The sequence below is a fragment of the Barbus barbus genome (genome assembly GCF_936440315.1).
Source record: "Barbus barbus genome assembly, chromosome: 25".
Lineage (NCBI taxonomy): Eukaryota > Metazoa > Chordata > Actinopteri > Cypriniformes > Cyprinidae > Barbus > Barbus barbus.
In genome coordinates, this window is record NC_136753.1 from 24913396 (window position 1) to 24934731 (window position 21336).

Genomic DNA, 21336 nt, shown 5'->3' on the forward strand with positions numbered 1-21336 from the left:
AAATCATCATAAAACTGTTCTTAATGATCCAGATTCTTGACCTCAGCTCATTTGACTCAAAGTGCTTCAGCTTCAATTTCAGTGCGCTGGTCACACAGTTAAGCTTGCAACACACAATTCATATGGACTGCTTTTATGACACTTTTACAGTGTTTTTTGAATAATGCACAACAACCCAATAGATTTAGACCCTTCAAAATGTCATCATCTGAGTTCTGAGGGGGAAAAAATGAGAATATGAGAGTAAGTAAATTATGACAGAAAAAGGGTGAAGTAAACCCTTAAGGGTCTCCCCGACTGAATTGTGTTGAGGATTCAAACACAGGCTACACCGAACAACAGACACACAAATCAGTCGTGATGTGAAACTTAAGCAATCATCATAAAATGGATCGCTGGTGATGCTTGGAATACATTAAGCTAATGTCAGACATGACATAATGGATGGCTTGCACCACCAAGAATGTAATTTATACAAGTTTATTAACTTGGCTATAATGAACATACTCTGGCTTTTAAGCCCACTCTCTGCAGACATAATACCAGCGGTATGGCTCCATTAAAAGGGATCATAAATTAATTTGCGCAGAGGACAACAAAATATCAGTAAAAACAATAAACAAACGAGAGAGCTCTTTCGAAATCCAAATAGACTACAGGTCGATCATCAATATCACCGTGATATTGGATAGTAACATTTATTGAGAAAGTAAATATTAAGCTTGAATCATGATTTGTTTTTACAGTTGTTTTGAGGTAGACATAATGCTGAATGTTGTCTATAATGGCCCAAATTTGCCTTTATGTCATTATGCCACAGTTTCAAATGTCTTATTCAACCATTTATCAATCAAATCAAATCATGCATGAAATCTAATTCATGAATATAAATGTAAATCTTGAAATAAAATACTGGAATGTAAATATTGCATACTAATGTAAAGCTATATATAGATTAAAATGCATGCTAGTACTGCCTCTGGATAGCAAGTTCTCTTGCTTTTCATACAACAGTTTTGCAGGTCAGAGGAACAGCGACAGGCTGAAAGAATCTCTGTAAGTAGTTCTTACTGCCTGGCAGGTCACGCAATCCTGGCATTCAGTGAGTGAATATGATGGCTGCTGTCCTTTGCATATTTAGTTCATTGGTTCAACTTCATGAGCAACTGACTGACATCAGCAGAAATGCATGATCAATATGCACAGCAGCCTTTCAATCTACAAATATGCAGGTATAACTTTACACTGGGATCCAAACATCTGACACCACATTAAAAATCTGGGATTTCTTATAAATGTAAAATGTCAAGTTATAAAACTAAGAAATATTTAAGATTTGCACTATTTATAGTTAATCAAAAAGCAAATTTGTAGCATTAACCATATGAACAACTTCTTTTAAATGCTTAGGCTATTTACATCTGGAATAATCGTGCAGTTATTTTTTTTGTTATATTTGCAGCACACTTTTTAAATAGAGCACCACAAGACAGTTTCTGTTTGGTTTGGCAAGACATCTCAATAAGCACTGCCTACACAGTGTTACAGAAAAGCAAATGTAATCTCTAAAAATGTCAACCAAATGTTCTTCTGACTTAGTTAGGGGGCTGTTTCTTATGGCCTGCCTATAGTTTAAACAGCAGAGTGTGGTGCTAGAAATGCCAAGGGAAGGCGAGAACTAGATAAATGCATCTGTCAAATTTGTACATATAATGTAAGTGTAAATTCTGTGGTGAAAATTGTTTAGTTTAAAAGTAACATGTTCTTCATTCTCGATGTCACTGAACACTCTGTTCTTTTTTCACTGTCTGGTGGTTTATCTTGAGTTATCTTGCATTGGATGGGAAATACCGACACCTGCAAGTCTGCAGAGGGTGTGTGACTTTGGTAAGGACCACACACATCTGTGCAAGTAACAAATAACTGTAGACCAAAACACCCCCCAAAAATAAAAAATTAAATTGTAGCCACCAATACCAGCAAATTTTTACACTTCTTGGTAACACAGCAAAAAAAATATGCTACTGACCAAAAGTTAAAGTATTAATATAAATAATAACTAATTCAATTAAAATGGATTTTTATTTTTTTAAATAGGTCTATTCTCAGTGGGTAAAGCAAAATACTAATATGAAGAGGCAAACATTTACATCTTGAAAACAAAGAACCGCCTAAAAGAAGATCTGTTACGCTGATATATTTGCAAAACATGTTGATGTTTTCATCCAGGGATATGCTAAAATATATGTATACAAATTGTCAGGGCCAATAACTTAATGCATTACTCAACAGAGAAGAAGCTAACTCACATGGCATCGAATGTGACAAGTGCGGACGGACGTGTGCACACCAAGTAATGAAGACTCAAAATATGGCTGAGGCATTCTGACTGACATTACTCTAGATGACACAAGGAAGTTTTCAAGGCTTTTATGTTCTGTAGCTAAACCAACATCTGTAAAATGATCATTTCTACATTAATGTTAAAGGAAACCATTAGTCAGGATTGAAAAAAAAAGTGTTTATGTGCTGAATTCGACTCGACACCAAACCTTGGCTTCGCTGAATTATTTGTAAATGTCATTGAAATGGTTCAAGACACCCTGCTGATTTCTCTTACAGAGATTTATTTAATATTCCATGCTGAAACAAGGGACAAAAGACGATTGTGATGAATCTCTTTTCTTTGTGTCCAGACCTCTGAGGAGTTCTTGAGAAGAGAACCAAAGGTTACAGCTGTTGCTTCTCCTAACATGTGCATGTCAGAAGTAATTTAAAATAAGATTTATTAAACAGGCGGTCTAGGTGAAGGGCACCTAATCATAGGCGGCAGCTTTGTATGAAATTAATGCGACTATCCCTATGCATTGCTCCAAACCATGTGCGCATGCACATGCGTTTGCATAATTATGTTTGACTGGTATGTGCAAAGGTCAGAATTAGCGTTTGACTAAATAGCCATATGCAAAGTGCATTTATTGCAGTCCTTTACATCAAGTGCATCAAAAGCTATTTGTTTATTGAATTGTTTGCTATAATTAGCTGAATAACAACTAAATATTTTCATCTGTCAGTGAATGAGCGAAATATGTTATTTGTATCTGGTGCCGGTGGCATCGGGCGACGCAGAAGAGGTTTGTGGACGAACTAATTTGAAACAAATATCCTTCTTCCATAACTAACGGCTTCTCAACTGGTATCAGCTGTTGTTTACACTGATAGGCAATGCAATTTTCACATCTGTTACTGTCAAACTGAGCAGGGCAGCAAATGGCTGAGCTGTGAGAACAGAATGACAAAAAACGCTGCGTAATTATTGAACAAAACAGATTGGAGCATACTCTAGCCAGGCAAATGGTGTTACAGTCAGCCATTGAAACAATTTCATAAGCCTGGCTCAATTTTCAGTGAATATTTGCCCGAATAATTAGAGAGGAGGAGCATCAGTCTAAATAAAGAGAGCATATTTTATCATGAGCACCAGTGTTGCGAGGTGTTCTAATGTATCAAGCTACATCTTTTTTCTTAAATCACTGGATCCCCAATGTTTTTGCTTGTTGATGATGCAGAATCAATGGCTCTTTAGCCATACCGCATGCCAAGACAAGCCCATTCACAAAACTGCAGTATCTCTGGTGCTAACAGAGGCATTTAGAAACTCAATCCTCCCTTTATCAAGGACGCAAGCTAATTGAGAAATCTGCTGGTGTATTGGCCGAGCTTCCCTAATGTCTGACAGTGTGACAGTCTGTTCTGCCATCAGTGGCATGTCTCTGTAGTGACTTCCATTCACAAATTATCGCTTTTTCTGCTAACGTTCTCAACCGGTTTGCATCAGATTTATAGACATTAACCTGCAACTGGGTTCCCTAAAATATTAGTATATTAATAAATGTTGAAATATGTTTATAAAAGTATACTGGGACCAAAATGTTATTGCATGTTATTTTATTTATTACATACAGTCATTGCACAATTAATGGGTCAAACACAATACATGCCATATGGTGTCTGCATCAAATTACATTTTTAAATGACTTTTCATAGTGTTTTTTTAGTACATAAAGCATATTTAATGTAAGTAAAGTAGGCTATCTATTTTAATGTTTCAAATAAAATGACAAAATATGGGTGAAATAATATTCCACCGTCATTTATATTTAGGTAAAAATGAAACAACATACTTATTCTGAAATGTGCATGTAAAATATAAATGTATAATATGTCAAATATATCAGATTTTATACAATATATATTTAATATATTGTATATAATATATAATATAATAATAATAATAATATAATAATAATAATGTAAATAAAAAAAATGTTTTGCAATGATCATATTTATTTACTTTTATGTTATATAATGATTTTTGTTCTATGAACTTTTGTTGCACAAAATTACATTTGTTTCTGTAAATATCGGTAAAAAAAATTTATAATTACAGGTAAAGATGTATGTCTTTATGCTCAGAAAAAAAAAATATATATATATATTAAACAGGTCACATTCTAATGTACAGGAAAAAATAAAACTGTATTAAACTGATGCTTGAAAAAAACTTTTCATCCTTGATCCATGTCTTACATAAAATTTTAGGGAAACTATTTGTCTACAAAATGTGGGTTTATGTAATATATATTTCAAGATTAGCATTTTATGAAATTTGGGTGTACATAATCACAGTATTTAAATATGTTTTAGATGCTGCCAGTATGCATACATTGTACATTTCAGCAAGTGTCCAAACATACAAAAAGGTAAACAAAGCATTACGTAAAAATAACTACATTCTTTTGAATTGAGGCTGGACAAACATCCTTTGACATCAACAACCAAATACATGAGGCATTTTCGTCTCTCTTTCCTTTCCTAAATGCACGATTATATGGTTTGTTGCATTTAATCACTTACGTTTAGCTTTATTTTGACCTTATCAGAACATACTTGGCTCAGTTGAGAACCACTGACCTTGAAACTAAATTCACCTGATGCTTCTGTGCAATTCTGAAAAGGATCCTGCAACATCCTCCACATGAGCTGAAAAGCGCTATATAAAACAAGAAGTGTGTGTGTGCATGTTTATGTGGTTTATGGGGACACAAATTTGTATAATGACATGGCTATGACAGAGGTACTACAATATGAAGGTGGTTTATGAGGACACTGCCTATGTCCCCGTAATTCAAAAGGCTTAAAAAACATACTAAATTGTGTTTTTTTTTTTGAAAATCTAAAAATGCACAAAGTCTCCCGTGAGGGCTAAGTTTAGGTGTAGGGTTGGTGTAGGGCAATAGCACACACAGTTTGTTCAGTATAAAAACCATTACGCCTATGGAGAGTCCCCATAAACCACAAAAACCACCGTGTGTGTGTGTGTGTGTGTGTGTGTGTGTGTGTGTGTGTGTGTGTGTGTGTGTGTGTGTGTGTGTGTGTGTGTGTGTGAAAAAGGTGGTTAATTAATCTTAAAGTGGCACACCTTTGAAATTTAACATTCATCACGTATACGTCAAATAAAAAGTTTGTTCATTAATAAGCAGATCTTGTTCTATAGCTGACTAAACTGACTCACCATGAATAATATTTCCCAGCATGCCTCGAATCTCTATTTAATATCTCCATCACTCAGTCCTGACCTTTGTAGATTTAGTGCTCCTTTGCACACTGGAAAATGGCATCTAGTCATGCTTATCTCCTTTAGCATCTCTGCTCTCCCGGGAAGACTGTCACCACGGCGCTTCCTTATGGCATTTCCTTGGTCAATCAAATTATGATGGGATTCATTTTCGGACTGAACTCCCGATGCTTGACTGAGCGGATACTTCTATATATTTCTACAGTAATGAGGCTCTCAGGTAGCACAGTGCTGGGTAATTCAGGTGGACGCAGTGATGAATTGGAAATTGGGAATATCATTTGGAAAAGGTCAAACTTCTGATCAGAATTAAAATGTATGAGCTGGGAAGGTCCTCTAGTTGGAGAAGGTACAGTAAGGCTTTGTCAGTTCATTATCGCCTTCAAGCAGATCAACATGTCACTTATTAAGGTTGACAGCATGAGAGGATCTTATCGAAGCAAAGGCTCAAAGGAGTTTCGGATATAGGTGCCGCAGGGGAGCCGAAACCAAGCAATCTAAAAAGAATCGACTGTAGACATCAGCTTGTTTTTCGCGCAAGACCAATAAAAGACAGAACAGCCATTTGCAGATTTCGGAAGTATCTGTTATTTGAGAGCAAAGTTGAGACTTAATGGGAGTTTGGGGCAAAAATGGCACCAAAATAAACAAAAATTCAAGATAAGGGGGCAAAAAAGCCCCTGCTCAATTGAGCTAGATCTATTTTGACTTTCATAATTATAGTGAAAAGTGAAATAAATAAAGTGTCGGCTGGGGTTACATTTACAGCAGATTTTCTCTTGTTGCATCAGATTTCTTTTCAGAGTGTTTGATTTGTCGCTGCGGAGAACGCCAGAGTTCTTCAGTGCATGCGCTCATTAACTGAATTCTGAATCTGCATTAGTGAATTCTCTCATTATCATAAAAAACAAAGTTCAGAAGCAATGTAAGTAAGAGATTCATTTTGCTGAGTTTTTGTGGGAAGTGCATAACTCATTCCACTTCAGGACCACTTTAGTGTTCTTTGCTCACTTGCTTTATATAATTTATTCCCAGTTTGAGAAATTGTTTGTTTAACCAATGTGAAAAATAACCAACTGAAGTCTTGATTTTCTAATCCATGAAAAGCAATAAATAAATTCATAAATGGTTCTTTAAACTGTTTTATCTGTAGCAGAACATTACGTGTTTTTTCCCCATAAAAACTTTATATTAATTGGCATTAATAATAATTATTACTTTATCTAGTTGCTCTTGAGATTGTATGTCAAGACAAACTTTAAGTTGGCTTGAGAAAGCCTGACCATTTGACAATTTTTTATCTTTTTTAATTCCAGGGGACAAATACATTTCTGCCTGTTTGCAAGAATAAATATAATTGTCATAGCAAGTATTTACAGTATTCCAAGGATGTTTGCTTATGTTAGGTTCTAATATTTTACAAAAGCTATCTTGAGGTGCACCTTTGTGCTGTTTTAACACTATTAAACCGGTTGTGCTGGAAATTTTCCCAAAAAACTGCCTCTTTCATACACTTTCCCCCCTCTGTTTAAAGAACATTAATCAAGAAATTAGACACTTGTTCAACAACGAGTATGTGTTAATCAGCACTGTCAGCGAGAAATGTCAAATCATGCACACAGAGTTTAGAGACCATCGATGAGTGATGGTTTTACAGTCGGCTGCACTGAATAAATTAATACGATCCTGGTGGAGCAGCCAACATGATAGCACCCTAAAGAATCGATAGATAGCCTAACAATGGCTTACAGAAACACTTGTTAGCTGCTCTTGTTTGTTTCCCGTTTTCATCTAAAGAAAAATCTCATTTAGTTTCATTAAAAGCATGACATATGATGGAAAACAATGAGTCGACTGTGAACTCTGCTCCAATGAAAGACACCCAAAGGAATACGACTTCATATAGCTCATTTGAATCGGCATTTTGCTGCTACTGCGGTGCAAGGTGTTGCTACACCCTTCAATAAAAAGGGTGGCCGTGGAGGCCATAACAGCTGCCATTAACAAGATGTGCGGGATAAACCCAATGTTAGAGAATTCCTCAACGACACTGCCTTGCAATCTTTCTCAGATGGATAAAGGCGTAAATTATAAATGCTCACAAGCGGTATCAATTATTCAGAGTTGCCTCGATGCTCTAGAGCTCTCAGTGGCTGATGTCGGTGAAATATTGGCAAGAGAAAATACCACCTGCTTAATTATGGTGATTTAGCTTTGGGGGCCATCTCAGCCTGCCTAAACCATACATTCTTACTTATCTATTTGACTGCAAATTGAACCACTCTAGATGACGCATTAATAGCATGATTGTTGCTGATCTATTTGTTGCTGGGTCAAATCTTCCCTCGGAAATTACTTAATGTTGGTGTAATAGCATGTCAGTGCTGCTATTTAAAACCATAGACGGACGGTTCTAATGCAATAAATATCCCACGATCCGTTGGAGTTTGGTTTAACCAATTATAGTGAAAACTTTAACATACTATGCATAAGCAAATAGGAAGCAATCATATTACTACTACATCTTACCACACTACTTCTTTTACATACAATTTCTGCAGGAATGCATGGAAGTAGTGCAGTACTGGGTACTGAATCCCACAATGCAATGCACTCAACTTGACCTTCTATCTTCCATGTGTCAAATAAAATTAAATTCTACATTAAATACTAAAATACAAAACATAACATTCATAATTTAAGGCATCTTTTCAAATACTCAAAATGCTAATTAAATGCAATATGAAGTCACAACAATGTACAGCAAACATTTATTGTTGCATATTGTTTATATGCAATTATATATTTAGATTTTTTTTTTATTATTCAGAAAGAATGCAATAATTGATCAAAAGTGACAGGAAATACATTTTTAATGTTACAACAGATTTCTATTTTAAATAAATGAACATACAAACAAAAGTATCATCATTTCCAAAAAAAAAACATTAAGCAACTGTTTTCTACTTCGATAATATGAAAAAAAATAATTAAAAAAGCAGTTTCTTGAGCAGCACACCAGTACATTAGGACGATTACTGAAGAATCATTTGGCACTGAAAATCATTATTTTAACTTGTAATAATATTTCACAATATCAATGTTCAGTTTTATAGCTCACTATTATATAAATGTATATTACCTTAAAGTAGTTATGAATTTTTTTTTTTTTTTTGACATTGCCTCTCTTATTGTTCAGGCACTCACCCTCATTACCACAAATCATGTGAGAGAACTGAATGCCTCTGCTGAAATACTGCAGCCGCTCGGTTGCCCTCCAGAGTCCTGTAGTCATATTTTCTTTACATTTGTTTCATGCCACCTCCATCTTCTCGACCTCTGTATGGGTAATTAAGTCTGTGCCTCCACAGCTAGCTATTTCCTCTGGTTCTACACTTCAGTACAGAACAGCTATTATCATTCATGGAAGGTCACGCCACCTTGGACATTTCCCCAGCAAAAAGGAAAAGACTGACCAGTGTGCTGAATTCATCATTGTTTTTATTGTGTTCTTGTCACAGAACTTTTGTACTGTAATATGCCTTCACACAGCTGCAATGCTTTCTCAGTGGGTCCTTCATCCATTCAATCCACTGTGATTTCCACTTTCTGTACAAACAGATGTAAAAAGTAATACATCACTACTTTATAAGCCTCAATTAATAAACTGTAGATGCAGTTAACTTGCTCCAAGTCCTAGTAAAACGTGTCCCAAAAAATCTTAAATGAGCCCAAATGGAGCAAATTCTAGAAAAAAAAGCACACAAGCCCTTTTGCTCTGCCAAACTGAGACACGTTTAGATCTCAGCAAGGCACCAAGTGCTAAAATGCCCCTCTAAATGTCAACAGCAGCATAAATACATGCGCATTTGCAAACACAAGCACATTGTTTTCGGTTTGTCAGGCATTTTTGGAGAACAGTTCTGGAACATTTTCTCTGCATGTTCTTGTAGTTAAAAAAACCGCCCGTGTTTGCCCGGCAAATCTATACGGAGTCGGATGGTGATCGACTGCGAGTCAGCAGATCAGCGTTGACTTTATCACTAGAGAGAGGGCAGCTGGCCCATCAGGAGGAATGACAGTTCACAAGTCGCCGGAGGGGCTAAGCGCCTGCTCTTAACAGTCAGCCTGCAAGGCTTCGACACAGTGTCACAGATCACTCCAAGCTCCTCTGCCTCATGAAACTGCCCCTGATTCATATAGGCACTCCAACCACCACACACAACGTAATGATAGATGACAGTTGTTGAAAGAGAGCTAAACTGTTGGCTTATTTGCTCTTGTGACAGCAGAAATGAATATAGGTGCTTAGAAAAGTCACGGCTCTCTAAGTAATTCATAACAATAAAGAGCACGGTGAAGTAGAATATGTAATTTGTCATGCATTAACAGCGGTCTTTTTTCACAGTGAAAGCGTTGTGTTATCGCTGGCTTATCACTGTTATCACAAAAACTACAGTATTTACACTTCGCTCTCGTTGGCGGGTGCAATGTTCAGATGCTGGAGCTGATAAATGGTTTTTGTTATGCCAATATTCCAAGCGCACACAGGGGAAAGGAACTGGCCAAGCAGCTCTTTCAGCGGTTACCGAGAGTTTATCAACTGCAGGGGAATATATGTCTGTGCGTTTTTTTATTTCAAATCATAATTCAGCTCTCGGTATATTCATTAAGACCTGAAAGCACTTTTTTTTACCCGGAACTTTGGATTTCCATAAGCTCATTAGTGATCATGTTCCTGCTACGGATCAGCAGGGTTGGGGCAAGTCGTTATTATGCAACAGCAAGGCTACACTGTTTAAATAGGAATATTTTAATTAATAATGCCTTTGTGCGCAAAGTCATTCAAATTCTAGGAGTGAATGAGTACTTTAAATCTTGTTACATGCAGAATGAGAGTTGAAATATATGTAGGTTATGGTCAAACCCTTCCTTTGCCTTATAATGTGAATATTTTAATATTGCAAAGCTTATGGTCTGCGCTCTACCCGATGAATATTTTATGTAAAAATGCATTTAAACGCGTAAGGCTTAGGTGTGTGGGTCCAAGGTATTTATTAATAAATAAAATCGCAATGCATTATATAAAATGATCAAAAATGTAACAAATGTGTTGAAACGGTAATGGATTTCATGGTGTTTGAAATATTTTAAGAAACGGTCTCTTTTAAAGCTATAGCTTTTTTATTCTCAAGAACGTAAGGAAGAAAATACTGAGGATTTCACAGTATTATTTATGCATTTTCCCATGAGACAAGATGCAATGTCCTGTTGTCATAGCATTGCTTCTGTACTGATCATTGGTTTGTTCTGTAAAGGGATACTTCACCCTGACACAACAATTCTGCCATCATTTGCTCACACTCATGTCATTCCAAAACTGTATAACTTTCTTTTAAGCAGAAAGGAGAACTTCTGACGACTGGATGAGGACTGGATTATTCAAGTACATTTCCAAATCTAAATCCAAAGTCATAACTTTTAAAATTTTTAAGATGATTCCGTAAAAAAAAAAAAAAAATCTAAATGATTCGGGAACAAACTAATTATTCAAGTTCAACATGATTCAATGATTCATTTGCAGCTGCTAGGGAAAGATTATCTGTCTGTTGCTCATGTAAAGTTATTATATGAATTCAGAAGGCCTTTGTTGAGTCTTGAGACAGAAGAGTATGTTGCATGATTTGTAAAGACCACATCTATGGTGCTTTAGCATGCTTTTTGAAACCTAAAACCTCATGTCCATTCAGTTGCATGGAAAAAATAACAACTTTATATTCTTCAAAATGTTCACTTTTTTAAATAAAAAAGCAAGTCATACAGCTTTGGAAAACATAAATAGAGTAAATGTTGACAGAATTAAAATTTTTGGTTGAACGACTTTGATGCACATAAGCATCATTCTATTTTTAGTTCAGATGTCGTGTGCTATCCAGGCACACTAAAAAAGCCAAACCCATACATTTTTCATGAACTATGTTTCTTCAGACTAATGATAATCACACTATCAATCACCAGAATCATTAGATAAGTAAAAGCAAGATTGAAGCTGCTTCCAATTTCAGATGCAATTCAGGGGTCAATTACAGTTCAAATTCATCCAGAGATGGACCTTATCAGGCATTTGAACTGCCAATGGTCTAAATCACTAAAATCGATATAAAACTGAATCTTTGACATTTGGAATTGGAGCTCACTATTGGCGTGTCCCAGTCTCCTATAAATGACGCATGAGAAATATTGGGCCTAGAGCCATTATGTAGCAATTTTTCTCAATGGCACTATGACAATAGGCTGAGCACAAGCTGCTGCTGCTCGCCGAATGTATTCACACCAGCAAATAACCTAATTGGAACCAACTCGAGTGTTTTTTTGTTTATTTTACAAAATAAAGCTGGATTCAATGTGAATTGAGGCCTAGTTGCAGACAAACCTAACTGAATTGGCAATAAACTTGTATATAGAGGAAATTTAATTTGGGATGAATGCAACTGATTGACCCTGATTTTGGCATGAAGCTTACAATCATATACAACTAATCTACAAAATTGCAAAGACACGACAGTGGCCCATTTTAGGAGTATTCCTCTGGAAACAGTCAGTGCAGTCAGTCAGTTCTGAAGGAACACAGACCTTATTGTTCAGTAATGCACTCTTCCTGATTCACTCTTTTGCTTAAAGGGCTACAAAGATGCTTCAGACACAACAAGACGACAAACCCACGGGGCTCCAAAGTGAAGGTCTGAAAAAAACTAAAAGCATAGTTTTAAAATAACATCCATATCGCAGCTCTTATAACTCAGTGGTTGGTATAAAACCCCTTTAAAGTTTAGCCAAAAATTAAATCCAATTTTTGTGCTTTTGTGAGCTCTTTCAAGACCCCATTTTTTGTCAGTGATGCCAGTCTGATGCTCCGTTAGTGGAAGTTGTCTTTTTCGATACAAGCTCAAGTACGATATCTCCGTACACACTCATCGCCTCCAGCGTGTAGCGGCTTTAAAGGCAAATAGAACAGTCAAAAAGCAAGAGGTTATCAGATTGTGATGCAATCTAATAATAAACTCAACACCCAGTGGCCGGCATTTCCTGTTACACTGCCTGCAACCATTGATTTGTCTCTCAGGTTGCCATTTCAATTAGATACAGTATAGACTCCCCACTCCCAGGGCAGTGGATTCAGTATTGCTCTCATTGTGTCTTACTCACTCAACTGAAATATGCTGGTCTGTGCAGAAAATTGTTCATGTCTACATCTAGAAGTCCTAAAGCACAACTGATAGCAACATAACTGTCTTCAATGTGATTAAGGCTAAAATATGAGGCAAACACACTCTCGTTTGGTTGCAGCACGGCTTTCACCTGAATAATTACGCTAATATATATTTATATCAATATCGATCTTGATCCTACACTCTAGTGTCAAAATAATTGGTCGCACTTGTAAAACACCTGCAAGACAATTTCTTGTCACGGCTTTCACTGTCATAACGGTCAATCGATATGATGTTTGAACTTCTTGAAGCTGTTACAGCAGTCCTCTAAATCTGGCAGGTGAATTGATGTGTATATGGTAATCCATATTCAATTTGGCTTTCTAATGCTTTCACTCTCAACGGATCAGTCACAACTTGGTAGTTCTAATGTAATTTTCTCTAACGCTCTGATCTTTTCGTGCATGGGATATCTTTAATGGATAATGATTTTTATTGCTCACTCTTGTTTTTGTTACATCTGACCTCTTTCTTCACTGCGTTTCAGGCTGTGATTTGTTAAATAAATGCTGTAATCAGTATAGAGATGGATGTGAATACCCAAAAGTGTGAATAAAAACAAATCAGCGGGGCCAAAATAAGAAAAACTGATTTGCATAACCCCGCTGGCCTCGTTAAACACTTTCAAATTCTTCCTCCTCCCTCTTAAGATTAGAATGGTTAGAGTAAATGTTAAAAAAAAATTCAACACTTGCAGCTATGTGAGCATAGGCTATATATAAGCTTTTGGCTGGTGTTGCCTTGAATACTCCGTGATATCAGTAGAGAATATATTTTTTTGTAATAAGGCATTTTTAAAATAAGTTGAAAACCTAAACAAATGGTCCTCATAAAAGCAAGGTGTTAAAGAAAATATTTTTATTTGAATCAGTACACATTTCACTGTAGATTATAGCCTCAAAATTAATTGAAAAATAATAATTAAGATTATGATTACGGCTTCTCCAGTTAATTGAAAAATGTTCTCATTATAACTATATTATTAGCATATCCATTTTACTATATAGCCTTTTTTTTGTTTTACTTTATTGAGCAAGGATGCATTAAATTGATCAAAAGCAACAGTAAATACATTTATATTGTTACAAAAGATGATGATCTTCTGAACATTCTATTCATCAAAGACTTCTGGAAAAAGTGGCAAAAGTAGAATGTTGGCAGCCAAACAGTTGATGGTAGCCATTGACTTCCACAGCACAAAAAAATAAATAAATACAATGGAAGTCAATGGCTACCATCAACTGTTTGGTTACCGACATTCTTCAAAATATCTTGTGTTCAACAGAAGAAAGAAACATATACAGTTTTGGAACAAGTGTGGGGTGAGTAAATTATGACATTTAGCATTTTTGGGTAAGCTAACCCTTCAATCTAAATTCCTTTAATCATAATTGTAATTACTGCAATATAAACTATAGTTTGTGTCATAATCATGCAGCCCTACAGTAAATCTGCTGCATCTGAAATGACATAAAAATATGAATTCAATCAGTCGAAATATAAGATGAGAGAAAAAAAAAAAAGGGATGAAATGTGGTCATTAAAAGTTAGAGTAATTCACCAAGGGTAACATTACACAGCAGTAACCCGGTGCAGTGGGAATACTAGAGACACGGAGACTGGTATTAATGCTGGTCTATCTGACAAGGCACATTAGCACACTGGTGTGTGTCTGTGTGTGTGAATTAGGGTTCTGTAAAATGAATTCTTCGTTTGACTGCCCTGCTGAGTCCCTGAGCAGGTCCCTACAATTATTAAGGGACCCAAGTCACATTAAAGGGAACATAGATCTTTTAATCCTTTGTTAAGCCTATTTCCAAGCTCAATTAGCAATCGACGTTGGAAAGTAACGCTTGCATCAAGTTAGACTGCAAGTTACAAGTGTATAAAATATGACTACATCAACACAGACAGGACAGATAAAACATCAATTAATGAGAGTTTTGGCAAGGCTCCTGGAGGACGATAACCTCCCATCTGCGCTAATTAGCCCATCACAATCTACTTTGTTCAGAAAATGTACGTCATCTGCTTTCTTGCCCTTCTTTTCGGTTACTCCCATTGTCATTTTAACAATTGTCCATGCCATCTACTTCAATTTCCTTGTCACCATTTCAGTGGTCCCAACTAATCAAATCTTTCCCATCTTCCTTGCCACCGCCTGCCATTTTTCTGAGGGCAGGTCAGATCCACCTCTAATCCCCACTGTCTACTTGAAGGTCATGAAACATGTTTTTCAAGACGTTAACTGATGCGTACGTGCTGCGCATGATAAAAGACGATGACAGTCTGCATAATTTTTTTAAACTACCTTAGGTTTCAAAGTGACTCATTCGTTGAAGTGACCATCGTATGTGCATTTCACTAATGGCTCTGAGCATCCACTTCCCACAATGCCCTTCAAGGAAGGGAAAAAAAACATTTGGAATTCGTCCCTAATGTCCTGAGGGATCTGATCCCCTTGGGACTTTGTTATAATGCCTGATTAAAAGTCATTGTCACATCTTCACATTGTAGCCAATCACATAATTATCAGAATTAAGCAGCACTTCAGTGTGGCTATTATGGTATAATATAAGAGATGTCTTATAGTTGAAGAGATTCATATTTTGTTTAATGTATTTGTTTTAAATACATTAATATGAAGAAAAAGAATAAAAAATAATCAAACATACAAACTGACACTTAAGTTTTGCTGGTTCCCGAATTTCGGAAATGTTGGGACGTTTTTTAAATTTGAATAAAATGAAAACTAAAAGACTTTCAAATCACATGAGCCAATATTTTATTCACAATAGAACATAGATAACATGACAAATGTTTAAACTGAGAATTTTACAATTTTATGCACAAAATGAGCTCATTTCAAATTTGATGCCCGCTATAGGTCTCAAAATACCATGGTTTACCATGATGTAGCATCTCCTCTTCCACCTTCCTCTTCTGCCATAGAACACTTTTCCACTTAGAAACAGTCCATTTTAAATGAGCCTTAGCCCACAGACGGCACTTCTGGACCATGTTCACATATGGCTTCCTTTTTGCATGATAGAGCTGTAGTTGGCATCTGCAAATGGCATGGCGGATTGTGTTTACTGACAGTGGTTTTTGGATGTATTCCTGGGCCCATTTAGTAATGTCAATGACAGAATCATGCTTATGAGTAATGCAGTGTCGTCTGAGTGCCCGAAGACCACGAGCATCCAACAAAGGTCTTCGGCCTTGTCCCATATGCACAGAGATTTCTCTACTTTCTCTGAATCTTTTGATGATGTTATGCACTGTAAAGCCTTTGCAATTTGACGTTGAGGAACGTTGTCTTTAAAGTATTCCACAATCTTTTTAAGCACTCTTTCACAGATTGGAGAGCCTCTGCCCAGCTTTACTTCTGAGAGACTCTGCCTCTCTAAGACATCCATTTTATAGCTAATCATATTACAGACCTGATGTGAATTAACTTAATTAGTTGCTAGATGTTCTCCCAGCTGAATCTTTTCAAAATTCCTTGCTTTTTCAGCCCGTTGTTGCCCCCATGCCAGCTTTTTTGAGACCTGAAGTAGGCATAAAATTTGTAATTAGGTGTGTTAAGTAAGGGAGACATGCAAAATGTGCAGAGCGGTGGGTCCCCAGGAACAGAATTGAAAACCACTGGTTTAAACATTTGTTATGCTCTTTGTGTTCTATTGTGAATAAAATATTGGCTCATGTGATTTGAAAGTCTTTTAGTTTTCATTTTATTCAATTTTTTAAAAACGTCCCAACATTTCCAGAATTCTGGTTGTATAAGTAGAATACATATTTTAACCACAAAGCATGCTAAATGTAAGTTGTGCTGGATATTTTAGCTTAGTACACTTACTAATAAGCATTGTAATCATAGGAAATGCAACTATATATTTTCCAGTTCATGAAAGCTTTTGAGTTCTGAGCTTCAAATGCTAAAAATGCAATTTACTGAAATGTACATAAAAACGAATATCAGACCAAGAACCCCCCCCCCCCCCCCCCCATGTCTGAATAAAGAATTTTATATTTCTGAAAATTTAAGGGTTTGTGAGTTCCCAGCATGCATTGCAGCATGAATAAACTGTTTGCTTGCTGTTTTAGGATTACTGTTTTGCTGTTTTCAGAAAAAAAAAGAAAAATCAGTTATTTCAATAGATTTTTTACTAGTGACCAATTTAAAAAAAAAATCATTTTCTATTTTTAAAAATTATGGGTTTAGCATTTTATCCAATTTATTAGGAAGCTGACAAAGATTGTTTCTGTCTGGCACTTGTCTGACAAAGCTTTACAAAACTACAACGTATCTCAACATATCTCTGTCTCTTCGAATTGTTGTCCTGCCAGACCTGAGATTCAAGCAGATATGCACTTGAGAAAATATGAAAGCTAACCCTTAGACATTACAGAAGTGTTGAGCAAACGCAATGTAAACTGAGTTCAATTTCACTCTAATCTGGGGATCAGATGGAAAGCAAAGTGGAGAGGCGCCTTATTAGGGGACGGTCTTTTTGTCCTGAAATGTAATCTGTCTTGATACTTGGAAAGGCTCCGGTTGAACATTTCCCTTGAGATTGTATGACAGCAAACAAACCTTTACTCCAATAGCACAGCATATGGTGTGCATTGACGCAACATGCTTTTCCAATAGATTCAAGTCCATTCAAGAGCTCTATGAGATTTTTACAGAACCCTCAAGGACACAGAAAGAAGACAGAAGTGTTTCTGCGTTACATGAACAGTGCTGAATGGAAACCATCGTTAATCTAGCTCTCAATTGCATTGTCTGACAGATTCCCTCATCTCTAAGCACAGGGCAACTATGTGCGACTGAGTTCCATTTCAGCAGCGCGAGATGGAGGAAGCATCACGACCGAGTTCAGCCGAGTGCCTCCCTATGGAAGGCTCATGCATTTTTCATGTAGACGCATGCCTTTGAAAAACCCAACACAATAATTTCCATCACCACTCTGTTCTTCTGTAGTGATGTATATGTTCTTTGGCTCAGAGCGAGATTGCATTCCCTTTCTTGATAGAGCCATGGATGAACCAAGATGGCTGAATGAAAGAACAAAATGAGGTTCCTGTATTAAAACACAATTAATTGATATTACAAGTTACCCAATGCGGATGAATAACGATAAAAAAGATGAATATCAATAGCTCTTAAATTAACCTAAACAGTCAAGCATTGTCAGAGCTAGTGGCTTGCTCCTGCTAGGTTAAGCACATTTTGAATACATTTTGTAAATATTTGCACATAAACTGCATATAGGTTCATGCGGTAACATCTAAATTTACTGTTTTTACTTTAGTCAAAAATTTAATTTTTCAGTACAGGTTAAGCTCAATCAAAGGCATGTGTGACAATATGAATTACTCCTAAAAAATTTTCACTTGTCTCTCCTTTTCTTTATAAATCAATCAATCAACCAGTCAATCAATAAGGCTTCTACAATGGAAATGAATGGCTAGCCAATCCGTAAACATTAAAAACTTGCTTAATTCCATTGTAAGTGTCTAAAAGTTAATATTGAATTATTTATTTATTTTTAAGGAAATGAAATGGTAAATCGCAAATATTCTTGGTTAAGCTTAACTGTATTGAATTCTTATGATATTAACCAGACAAGTTTTATTATTATTATTTAGATCAGAAAAAGATGTTTGAGGTAACAATCACTACTTTAAATTTTTTATTCAATTCATATTGAAATGTTTTACTATTCTTTGATGACTTTGATATCTTGCCAAATCTGTGAATACTTTGAAAAACTGTTGAGATCTCTTCTGAGGTTATTCGTTTTTGTTGTTGTTGTTTTTTGTTTCATTTTTTTCCCAGCACAAAAGTAGTAAACGCAGGATCTCATTAAGCAACAAGATTTATTAAAGAAAAAAAAAATATAGGTAAACCTGTAAAAATATGGAAAATAGCTATTTTACATTCTAGAGACAGTCAAATCCAGTAAAAACAGATTACAGGGTCAAAGAGAATTTTGCCTTTTTTATATTGGCAAACTATAAGGAATATTAGATAAAGTGCGAGAATTAACATAGTAAAAGCATGATTGATCAGAGTTGATGACTGAAAACTACACTGCTATCAACATCAGAAGGAGGTTAAAACAAGGTCAAGAAAATTACTTCTTTAGTAAAAATCTAAACATTTAGGCCCTTCAACATGACAGCTCAGAAGTGGCTCCGACATATACACATGGATTTTGAAACCAAACACCATGAAATGAATCCATCAAAAGCCCAATTACATGCCCCTCGCTGACATTTAATAATTATCAAACACAGTCATAACTACTCAAAACATCCCATTATGCGAGTCAGATCCTCCCATGAGAAAAAAAAATGCATCGTGCCGTATATGCACGCTCTCTACATCTTGGTTGTGATTTGTTGTTATGGAGGCTATGTGGGATATAACACATGCGGTTGGTCCTACAGATAGCTTTGACAGTCAGAAGATAGATAAGGCTGTGATATCACTCAGAGGCGCTGCTGGCCGGCCCGAGTGCTGTGATCACACAGCGAGTGAAAATGAGGGATTGATGTTTGCACCACATCAATAGGTATCGCCTGTTTTCACGGTTATTCGCAAGCATTGTGAGGCAACCTCACCAATCTTACACACAATCCCATATGCTGGTATACTTCTTAATGAATATTTACATCATTGCAGAAAAGCATCCTTAAAACAGAGGGCGGAATATTCCTCCGCAGCGAGCAGGCTTTATACAGCCACTCAGCTCCATTAGCCGAGTGTGGGGGGCTGGAAGAAGCTCTGTGGATGGTTGGGAGCAAAAGCTGGTGGAGAGAATGAGGCACAAGAGAACCATTTACAAGCTCCTCATCACTCACATTGCTCCAGACCTTCATGAAATGGTCCTTCCTCCTCCTGCATCCAATGGCCTGCCCAGGATTCAGCGCTGGGATAACTCCACACGAAATGAGACGGCACTCTAAAGGGAAAGGCTAGCACCGTGGCTGTGAGTCCCCACAGGCCTGACAAACTCTCGCTGTGTACTGTGTGCATTTGTCCAGATTTCCCAGAAGACACTGTGCTTTAGTTTATGATGCAGTTTTTGTTTATCAGTGCTGACAGCGTTAACACTCTGTGGACACCGGCCACACTGAGCACGGCTGTTATGACCATAAAGTCCAACAATATTTCACCATATGTACTGTATACTAAAATGCAGTGTTTAAGTGTAAAAAAATACACCTTTGTTGTACTTATGACAGAAATATGCTTTGGTCAGTTCAGTTACCTAATAAATTTTAACTTTATTATTAATACAACAGTAAGAAAATGAAGAAGTTGGAACATAGAAGGATGGGAATAAAAATCTAAAATTCTCCGTTAAAAAATATACATATTAATTTGTTTAATTTTCAAACAGGATGTGTAATGTTGCACAGTGAAAGAAAACAATTAATATCACAAAAAATAAATCATTTATTAAATCCACTGCTAATACTCTGTTTGATTTTTGTTTTCGATCCAAAGTTTTGTCACTTCCTGAGAGCTGATTTTTGCCAAAATGGGGAGATGTTATTAAAATAATATTTCAAAATACTAACAGTATGAAGTTGTATTACAGAAAAAACTGCAACTACTTAAAAATATTGATTATATTTTAATAAACCGTCAGTTATATACAGTATTTAATCAAAATTAATTGGGAAATGTCACAAATCAAACCACAGAAAAGCTAACTGATATTAATATTATGTAATCATGATTTAATATCAGTTTTAATGCAATCACATGATTACTTACAAATAAATAATAAATTAATATTCCAGTGATATTATCTTTAAAATTGCATAAAATATAATAAAGGGATAATATTTCAAAGAACATGAACTATTCCTCTGAGACAGGTATTATGATTATTATTATTAATAATAATAATAATAATGAGCTAATCAGACAACCACACCACACAATCGGTCTGGTCTGAGCATAAGGACTGAAATGTTGTATTTGTTCTGATTAAATTTCACCTATAGGCTCACAGACGGCTTAGCTCACCTTCAAGCACCTAAGCTGGTTTTATGAGCGACGAAGGAGTGATAAAAACCAAGTTTGGGGTGGAAAATATTGATTTGGTGTTGAAATGCCGCTTTATTTCAAAGAGCAGGAGAAGCATAAGAATATCATAGAAGTGGGAATTTTTGGAAAACAATGTTATCTGTGCTTCAGCATCTGTTTCTGGGTTACGTAGTCCTCTTTTCGGTTAAATCTGAATTCAGTTCTCCACACACCCACTCTCAGATCCATTAAGGCTCTGTCTTGTGCACAGCAACCTCATCCTTCTGAGCCATTGGCCTAAAGAGTGAGCAGCTCGGAAACCGTCTCCAAGTGCAATCGATCCATGCATTTCAGTGTCTCATTTACCCTAAATGCAT

General features: G+C 36.1%; 1 protein-coding gene across 1 annotated transcript in view; it reads right to left on the reverse strand.

Annotated features, from left to right (window-relative positions):
• Positions 1–21336, reverse strand: part of LOC306844849 (metabotropic glutamate receptor 4-like) — a gene marked incomplete at both ends in the record, with an annotated part of 121504 nt that overhangs the window by 78325 nt on the left and 21843 nt on the right. The gene's annotated exons all lie outside the window — the stretch shown is intronic.